Source organism: Zingiber officinale, chromosome 9A, assembly GCF_018446385.1.
Source record: "Zingiber officinale cultivar Zhangliang chromosome 9A, Zo_v1.1, whole genome shotgun sequence".
Classification (NCBI taxonomy): domain Eukaryota; kingdom Viridiplantae; phylum Streptophyta; class Magnoliopsida; order Zingiberales; family Zingiberaceae; genus Zingiber; species Zingiber officinale.
The window spans coordinates 7,164,333-7,172,453 of record NC_056002.1 but is presented as its reverse complement, the minus strand read 5'-3'; the positions used below and the strand labels follow the sequence as shown (position 1 = coordinate 7,172,453).

General features: G+C 35.2%; 1 long non-coding RNA gene across 1 annotated transcript; it reads left to right on the top strand.

Moving 5' to 3' along the window:
• The first annotated feature begins 5,141 nt into the window (after positions 1–5,141).
• Positions 5,142–6,763, top strand: LOC122021718. Its single transcript, XR_006122616.1, has 3 exons — positions 5,142–5,547; positions 5,854–6,293; positions 6,382–6,763. It is a non-coding gene; the product is annotated as an uncharacterized LOC122021718 (long non-coding RNA).
• Positions 6,764–8,121: the final 1,358 nt, after the last annotated feature.

Below are 8,121 nucleotides of genomic sequence, written 5' to 3'. Positions count from 1 at the left end.
TGGAGTTTTCTGCAGCTGGTCTTGTCTGCCAACTTATTGCTTCTGCTTCGATGGATCAGCACTGGACATGTATTGTTAGAGAAGGCATTTGCAGTTACTCCAATAGATTCTCGATATGCAAAACGCAGCACATCAAAATACTAGAAAATTCTCACGGGGTGCCTTCAGAGTTTAATAAGCCAAACAGAACATGAAATCCCAAAGGGAGAGGTGCACCCAAGAAAGTGGCTCTATCAAACACCTTTATGAGCAATATATAGCTTGTCATTATTAGTGAAGTATTCTCCAAGGAAGAAGCAATTGCTTGCTTGTGGAAGTATATGAAAGTTGTTCAGAAAAGAGGCCATTGCTGGCTTGTTGAAGTGCATGAAAGCTATTCTGAAAAAAGTGCCGAACATGATGATGTACTGCGCACAATGCGGCCTGTCTCCAATAAATAAACTACATAGGTATGTTTTTGCATTTTGATGTTGTAGTTCAACAGATATGCAACGAACATTGTTTAACATCAAATAACTATCGTACTTTTGTTGTATATTATGTGTTTTTTATAATTATTTTAAAAATATAATTAAATTAGTAAGTAGTTTTGGATTTTTTTTTTAATTCACTTTTTAAGAATATGTATGAACTGGGAATTAGAGTTATTTTAAATTATAAAGAGTGAAAAATTTTAATTCTGTAAACTATGAAAAAAAAAAAACTCTAAACTAAAAATTTGAAGAATCTAATCAAAGCGCTTCGGCTCCTCGGATCTGGCAGTGATTGGACCTATCAATTTTATGGTACAAACATTTGTCAGTGCAGTGTGGAAACGAGGACTTGGACAGATTGTCAAAATTTAATGGAAGCGTACGTTTATATTTATTTTTCCACAGGGAAGGCAATTCACCTTTCTTTCATGCGTAAATTTACATGCAGTTGTTAATCATAAGCTCAATTTTACATACAATTTTTATTAATCAAAATTTTTATTTTCACTTCCTAACTCAAAATAATATACATTAATTTTCCTAATTGTTCACATATAAAAAGTTCAAAAATAAATATAATTTTCCTTAAATTCAGCACATTAAATTAGAATTCAGTATATCTTCTATTAAATTGAGCACGACTCTTTTTCCACTTTAATTAGATGATAAATATATTAAATTTTCTTTAAATGATACTCAATTAGATAGAAAATATACTACATTTTCTTTGAATTATGTTGAATTTAGAAGGAATTATATTAAGTGGGGAAAAATGTCATGTTCAATTTGATAAAAAAATATACTGGAATCTAATTTAAAATGCCGAATTTAAAAGGAATTATACTTATTTTTAGAATTTTTATACCTAAAAAATACGAGGAGCCAATTTTGATATAAATATACTAGATTCTTATTTAAAGTGCTGAATTTTGATAGAAATATACTGAATTCTAATTTAAAGTGCTGAATTTAAGAGAAATTATATTCATTTTTGGATTTTTTATACCTAAAAAAATATGAAATAATGATATTTGCATGAGGGAGTTGAAACAAATAAAACTTTACATATAGAGAGAAAACAAAAATTTTTAGATATAGAGACTGCATGCAAAATTAAAATTGTGATTTACGATTCTTCCACCTTATAAGTTTTCATTTCAGATATTTCTTAAAGAAATTATTATTATTATTATTTTTAAAAAAATAGGGATTCTAATAGTACATGTTTATATAAAAATCACTAGATTTTAAGGTTTCCCAGTCCAATGGAAGCGCATTGAATGCGACGAAAGCAAAGAACTCAAGAATTAAAATTATTATATAAAATATATAACTCAAAACTCCTATACGCGGTCATAAATAAATTTAATTAAATTAAAGTAGTTTTAATTAAATTTAAAAAATAATATTTTATTATAATACCATTAGTAATAATTTTAACCTTTTTGTCAACTTTATTAATATAGTGCTGAAATAATATTTTTTATATAAAAAATAGGATAGATGTTTTTTTTTATAAAGAACACCTTTTTAATTTTTATATATTTTTTTTTATATTTACCTTCGGCCACTTCAGTTCCTGCGTTTTCATACCCTATCGCCACTGTTGACAAGCTACCGTACAGCAGCAACTGCAGCAGCTTTTGAATAATTTTCAAAAAAAGCTCCGCTTGTGTTTCTGGCCGCCGCTGCCTCTCTGTCTCCCGTCCGAGCCGCTAAATTCCAAAAGCTTGTGGGCGGATGGGCGTCGCGTGAGACGGGGAGAGCAGGCCAAGTTTCCCTTGTGCATGAGTTGGCTTTTTGGTCTCCCTTCTTTATGCTTTCTTCACTTTTTGGTCCCTGCGATGATGCTTGCTGTAAGTGAGCGAGCAGCGAGTAATCATTTCCGCGAGAGTAATCATTAGGGGGAAAGCTGGGCCAGGCGTGCCTTCATCCACTGGCTGCCTCTGCTTGTATTTTTTAGCTCTGGGGCAAACAGCATTTCTAGAAGTACAAGGGGCATGCTGTAAAATGATCATTTGTATTCTCATTCCATTTTACCTTTCATTTCATTTCATCCCGATGCTGCAGGTAAGGCATCAATCACATCTCTGCGAGGTGAACGCCATGCAATGATGAATCCCACCTCATTTCCCATAGAATATGCATGAATCCCCTTCCACTGGGTTCACATGCCGCATGAGGACAAGAACACACGAACATCAAGAAGAAACAATGCCATGATTATTGATTGCTGCTAATTAAGTTTTAATTTTCATGCTGAATAATTAATTGATCTACAACTAAATTTACTCAAGAAAAAGCCTTTCAGCTTGGAAAAAGACGCACTTCTGACGCTGAGACTACTCCGAGGCCTGGATGAGCTCTGCGTTCTGTTTACGGACCCTGTCGTTCTCATCTGCCGTTCCATCAGCTTGCTGTTCCGCTCGAGCAAGGCTCGGTTCTCCTTCTTCAGGCCTTCAATCTGACTCCACAGGCCTTGGATCGCCAACCGTTTCTCCTCGTTTCTCCCGATCAACTCGATCAGCTGCTTCTGGCTTTCCTCCATCACCCCCAAAGTCTCTTCGGAGCAGGAAATTCTGCTCTCGATTGCTCCAAATGCAGACTCAAACGCAACGTCATCATCCGCACCGGATTCAGGGCCAGAAACAGAGATGACTTTGCCAATGCCAAGAGCAGAGGAAGGTGATCGAAAGTGGCTCGAGTTTTCTGGCAATGAACACTTGTTCAATTCTTTTTGAGCATCAGGATTGGCATACATTTTGCCTTCGTAGTCTGTGGATGTTCCGATGCAGAATTAGACTAAAAATTTGGAAACTGAAATGAAAATGAAAATTAGCAGGAAAAAACTGACTCAAGCATGCAAACTCTATTCTCTTGAGGATTTCAAATCTATTTTGTTCTAAGCAAGAAGGATTTGTGGAGTATATATAGAAAGGAGATGGAGAATTTAAATGCGATATATAAACGGAGGTGTTTAATTTCATTTACTTCTGGATTGAAAATCTTAATTTTGTGGACCGTTTTATGGGAAAAGAGGGAAATATTTTTTCTTTGCGCGTGATGAACGGAAGTCTTTAATCCGTAATTAATTACTATATTCTATATTAATTAAAATATAAATAACTTTGTAAATGTAATGATTAAAATTCAATATCAATATATTTAGAATTACAAAAAAAATCTAGAAAGTTAATTTTAAAATTAAATTGATCGAATTTCATAGATTAAGTTGGCCTAAAGAATTTGAATGCCATTATTAAAAAAAAAAAATCAAATTTATGAATCCTGAGTTTATATCCTAAATCATCGAGTTTTCTTATATGACGAACCTATTAAAATAAAATTTAAGAAAGTATTGACCAAAATTTCTATGAGACATTATGAAATCCGGCAAATATTCTAAATCTTAGTTTACCTATTCTTTGACTATTTTTTATTAAATAATTTTTATTTTATAAATTTAGAATTAAATTGGGTAAAAGTTTGGTTTTCAAAATAAAAAAGTCCCATTTTAATTCTTGATATTATTTATACACTGTTTGGTATTATTATACTGTTTCAATTATCATTCATCTTATATTTCTGATTTAAATTCTAAATCGATAGGGTGTGTTGTAATAGGTATGAAATCATAGATGGTATATATAACATTTTATAATAGTTATAGTTTATTTGTTGCTATAACTATAATAGTTGTAGCAGCTAGTTTATAATTATAATAATTATAGTAAATACATTTTTGTAATTGTTACAATATAAAAAATAATCTTAATAAATAGGATTAAAATTCTTTGAGGCGTCTTAAAAGAATTTAAACGATATTTTTTGAACCTAAGACTAGACTGTTATGGGTTACATTTGATCAGGGGGACGGCATCGGCGGTCGCCCCCCTTGTCCGGTGGAACCCCTAGTATTATGAGGTTTCACTGGTGGAGATAGAGAATACCATCTCTTGTTGTGCGTAAAAATCACCTCTCCATGTTTAAATTCCTGGATTCACCACTGCATCCGATAACAAATATAAATCTTTGAATAAATTTTTAATTTGTTATATTACGTGTCTCGTGGTTCAACTCAAGTTAAAAGTTATATTTCTTAAAATTTACCTCACATTTGTAATATAGTAGTTACGATTTAATGAGTCCTCGGTTAAAGATTTAGACGGAAAATATATACAAGAGATAATAATTGAAATAATATAGTAGAAAATAATTGGATAATTATACATAATGATACAGTATTTGTTTTGATTTGATAAAAAATTAAAATAGGACGTCTTGCTAATTCAGAATATATATAAAAAAAGAGCTCTTATCATCTTTGCCCAATTTTACATTCATTAATCAAGTTGGTGGAGATTATAAAAACAATTTGATATGATAATCATTTTTTATTTTGTTGGATATTTCTATAAGTACAAATTAATTTTTGAAATTAAATTTTTTATTATTGTGGTTATGAAAGTATTTTTATATTGTTATTATTTTTTTATAATTATAATTTTTTATATAAATTTAAATAAAAGCTATTTTATGGATATAATTATTTTTATTTTATAAAATTAAGATTTTATTTTCCTAATCAGATCTTTTGGGATATTTTTTATCAACTAAATTAATCAACTAATCTATGTCTTTTCTCTTCCCGCTCTCTTGTCCGTTGATTCTAAACGCGCCGCCGCTTCCTGTTGCTTCCGTCTCCCGTTGCGCCACCACTTAATTGAGAAGATAAATTGTGAAAGGTTCTGATCGAAAGGAACCTTGTTCTCGTTGCCTTACTTCTTTTGAAAGTTATGATCGGATTTGCCAAGCACTCAACATCCGAAACTTGGTGAATACACTCACTTACTCCCCAAACAATTCCCTTGATTTCTTTTCGTCGACGGAGTTATCAGTTGGAAGTCGTAGTATTAGCTGACGAAGAAGAGAACTACGTAAGTCGGTCGATTAAGTTTGATTCTTACGCCTATGCACGAGCATTTTCAGGAATGCATCAACGAAGGCAACGAAGTCAGGGGGAAAGCTGTTCGGCGTGTTTGGACTTGCTCTGTCTTAACATCTTGGTTAACATGTAAGCAAAATTTGATCTTGTTAACGAGTCATGCAAGTCGTTTGCAGAAATGCGTATGAGAAATACAGTTTCTTTTGTCACCTTAATCCAAATTTCTAGAAGGCTATATAAAGAAGGCCGTGGACTTCACTAGTTTGTGTTCATGACAATTCTAAATCTCTAGATGGTCATGGAGTATCTAGAACTTGGTTGGTGTGTGGATGCTTGTATTTCGGCCAAGGGTCCAATGCATGTGTTGGTGCTGTTTTACTTGATACTTATTCCTTTTCCAGGTATGTTTTTGATGCAAAGGTGTTTGCTGGGCAGGGATGATTTCTTGCTATGCTGATAACACCTGCGCTGAGGATGCCTTGCAATTTTTCTCTAGGATGACCATTGTTGGCTTGCGACCTAACAATTTCTGACTCACTAGACTGATTAAAGCAGCACATGGTCTTGGTAATGATGTTTTAATCCTGTTCAATCAAAATGAAGGAACTCAAGCTTCAGCCCTGGTGCTAATTTTGTAGGTGTCTTGCCCTCATGCAGTAATGCGGGTTTAAGTTATTTTATTTCTATAAACGAACTAGGAGTATGGTATCAGAGATCAGACCTTGTGCGGAGCATTATGCTTGCATGGTTAGGCTTTCAGGTCATTCTGGTCTTTTGAATGATGCTGTGGAATTTATTGACCAGATGCATGAAGAACCTAGTGTTATGGTTCGGCGTGCACTACTAGGTGCTTGGTTGCTGCCTGGAATCCTGAGGTCTGAATTTGAATTTTGACATAGTTAAAGTAAATATGCATCAGTCATTATTTCAGTCATTATTCTAAAGATTAATAGTCATTCACAGAGATGCTAGGAGCGAACTTCCCTTTTGCTACCTTGGTTGCTGCCTGGAACCTGCGTTTTTGCGCAGAGTGCCATGCTGCTTTAATTTCACTGTAATATCTTAAATTGCTAACTGTAAGAGATATCAAACGCTTTCATCATTTTGAGGATGGAATTTGCTCCTGTGGTGATTATTGGTGATGCTTTATTAGTTTATTTGTTCTGACGGTATTTGCAGTCGCTGATGAGAATCTGAAAACCACAATATGGCAAGGAGCAGTAACATGATAAGGGGCATAACTTACACCATTGTTCTAGTGTCGGCCTGCAAGGTCCCTGTCAGAGGGAATTTAAAACCGTCTGTGATTGACTGTCTGCCAACTGCAGCAAGTAAAACGAGCAAGATACTCTCAATTATTCATGTTAAGCTAAATGCAAAATAACAACAATCAATTGGTAAGCCCTCTCCTATTTCACATCAGTTCTTTCTTCACAAATAACGCTGATATTTCATGTCTATCTGGTAGGTCCATTTCAAATATGGATCACCAGATGAAGAACTGTTCTCAATGAGAGGCCTTCGTCCATGGAAGATTCCAGGAGGCTTTGTGTGAAACCAATTTAAACTTGCCGCCTATGAATTTCTTGTCTCCTAACATCTGTTTTTCATGTGTTTGCCTAAATGCCAACATAAACCATCTCTGGTTATTAACTATTGTCTTATTCTTCATCCAAATGTAACATGAAGAAACACCCATCACAATAAGTAGAGGATATCTTGTGAGGCTTCTCGGCGACAAGGCAATAATATTTCCTCTTGAAAAATTTTATCATAATTGATATCTGATCTTGTTCGAAAGCGGTAAAGACAATTAATAGAGGAAGTGGCTTCAAAAAAAAATATGGAACCGTCACATCAGCGGCCCCCCTAGAGCCGGTCCCACGGATATGGAAGGAGGTAAATGCAGGTACACAGGTGGAAAGTGCATAGCGGAGACGTTAACCCCAGGCAGTGACACCCCGGGGATCGACCCCTGGACCTTTTAGCCATAGAACCATGCACTCCCCATCTGTGCTACGCCCTGGGGACGAGGAAGTTGCTTCAAGATTGACCATGTGAAGGCACTGTCCCGTTTTGTAAAACTAAGAATGTCAGTGCTGGCTCAGTGAAAGGGTTTTCGACGTTGACCCTCCAACGTTCAAGTCAGTTATCGGAATAGTAGAAAGCGGTAAGGAACTATAGCAACAATAAAAGTGTAATCACTAATAACGCATGTCTCCGTCGGTGCATTGATCTCCCCTCCACTTTTATATAATCCTTCAGTTGCAGACGTGCACACTTCTCAAGGCGTGTGCACATTTTCCCAACTGTCCTATGAAAAGATAAGTCAGAAAAATATCTCTGACACTTTTCCTTAACTACATAGCATGCAAATTCCTGACATGACAGTGGAAGTGTCCGTCATACGATTTGTCTGCTGACCATTCCCTGTTGTCAGGGGCACCAACTCCCAGAAGGATACCATAAGCTAAGCGAGAGGTCTCACTGTTTGGCTGAGCGGGTGAGCCGCTCAACTAGGATTCCCCACCTGGTCACTCTATGTTGTTCTTCTCCACAGTCACTCGACTCGGTAGGTTGTTCTTCGTATGGCCGGGCGGCAGTCCGATCGGACTAGCCCGTATAGGATCATCACAGTTGTGAATATTTGTTCTCCTCTCTTTAGTCGTCCTACTATCTGTTAGAGTGTATACTAAAAGTCTA